At 41.3% G+C, this 1,874-nt stretch overlaps 1 pseudogene; it reads right to left on the reverse strand.

Annotated features, from left to right (window-relative positions):
- Positions 1 to 1,034: 1,034 nt before the first annotated feature.
- Positions 1,035 to 1,435, reverse strand: LOC116078092 (annotated as a pseudogene).
- Between the last annotated feature and the right edge of the window lie 439 nt (positions 1,436 to 1,874).

Genomic DNA, 1,874 nt, shown 5'->3' on the forward strand with positions numbered 1-1,874 from the left:
GGCAACTTTAACACCAGCATTAGTACTTTATAATTTTACAATGAGAGCGTCTCTATATCTTTAAAAAGTTTGGGGCATCTATTGTAAGAATAATAGCTGGCAGTCATGTGTTACCGAGAACCAGGACAAGTTAGAACCCTAAGACAGGAGTCTGGAGGAGGGAAAAAAATGCAGAAAGCAGCTAGTGTGAGTGAGCCCACAGCCAGCCAGAGTTATTCATTAATGCATGTGCAATATCCTTTGGTGACTCATAAACATACTTGGGAATAACCTTGCCTGGATCTGTAGATCTTTGACCTGTATTGGATGTTGCCAGTTAAGGCTGAGCCATTGGTTTGTGGGTCAGGGGTCAGGGAAACATGGGCTATGTCAACATGCCCAGCTGAAATCTTCTCATCTAGTCCACCTCTTTTCTTTCTTCCTTTCTTCCTCCCTTTCTTTTTTTCTCTCCTTTCTTTCTTTCTTTCTTTCTTTCTTTCTTTCTTTCTTTCTTTCTTTCTTTCTCTTTAAATGCCAATGTATCTGTTTATTAGCACTCCCAGTGTGTAAAGTTCAAATAAAATGATCTGTCCAAATGCTAGTTTGAAAGTTAAATGATTTTCTGTTCTTTTAGGAAAACTGCAGCATAAATTAACAAAGTCAAGAAAACAAAAGTACATTTCAAATGCAACTTAGAAAACATGTTTACCTCTTTTATACGATTAAGTGTTATAAGCTGTCGGCAACAAAAGCAAGCAACAATGAAATACAGACATTTATAGCATACAGACAACAAAACCAAGAACTTTTAAAATTGTTACTTGAGATGAATATAAAGTAGATAGGAAACTTGCCTTTAATTTTTAACCACTTATCATCCATAGTTAGCAATAAAGTACTTTTCAGCTATCAGTACAAATATCTTACTGCTTTAACAGTACTGTTTATCCTGTGACACACAGATGTTAATGATGCCCAGTCATTAGTGAATCATTCAGATGCCCAAGCCCACGCTGCTTCACTGTAATAGGCAAGATTTAAAGCCAACACCGTGTCTATGGAATCGTAGCATATGTACTGTATTGCCCCGTGCTAGTCTGATATATGCTAGTTGGTACTGCCATGGTAGCAGCAGTATTAGGCGGTTAACCTATTAAGCTAATTAGCCCTTCCTCCTCTGATTTTTCTTCTTCTGATGTACCTTGGGAATGCCAGGTACATCAGAGCCAAGTTCATTCAGTATTTTTCTATATGAGGGTCTTCGTGAAAGAATTTCTCTACATTTATGCGAATCGATTACTTTTGAGTCTGCAGAATCACCTGTCTCTGCAACTGTTGCGACCTGAGCTAGGGTAGGAACAGAAATTTGGCCAGTCTGCACGTGAGCAGAGCTTTGCTCTGCCACAGAATGCGTTACACTTTGATCCTGCTGTGATTCAACTGTTTCCATGGTCATTTGCCTCTGATCCTGATCTGGAGGCTGGGAGATATAAGTTTCTGACCTGGATCTTGGCATGGAGATCTTGAGGCACAGTGGCTGTATGTAGTCCACCTTTTTTCACCTGCCAATTTGATCACCTCCCCTGCCCTCAGACTTGGTGTCGTTTTGACTTCTTGCCTCTTCTACCTGGCTACAGCAGCCTGCAGCTCCTTACAGCCTGCTGTGAAGAACTTGACAGATGTTCCCACTAATCCTTCAGTAACAGTCAACTCAGCATTAGTTTGTGTAGAAAGGGTCTTTACGTACTGTGTGGATACATCACCTGCCTTTATGGGCCTATGGCCAATGGGCTGAGTCAGGATTAGAAGGTGGGACATCCCACAATCCAGCAGAAGTGGGAGGGGATTCTGGGAAATAGGCAGGCAGGGGAGATTTGCCCCGAATGCTGAAGGAG

This window comes from Mastomys coucha, unplaced genomic scaffold (assembly GCF_008632895.1).
Source record: "Mastomys coucha isolate ucsf_1 unplaced genomic scaffold, UCSF_Mcou_1 pScaffold5, whole genome shotgun sequence".
NCBI lineage: Eukaryota > Metazoa > Chordata > Mammalia > Rodentia > Muridae > Mastomys > Mastomys coucha.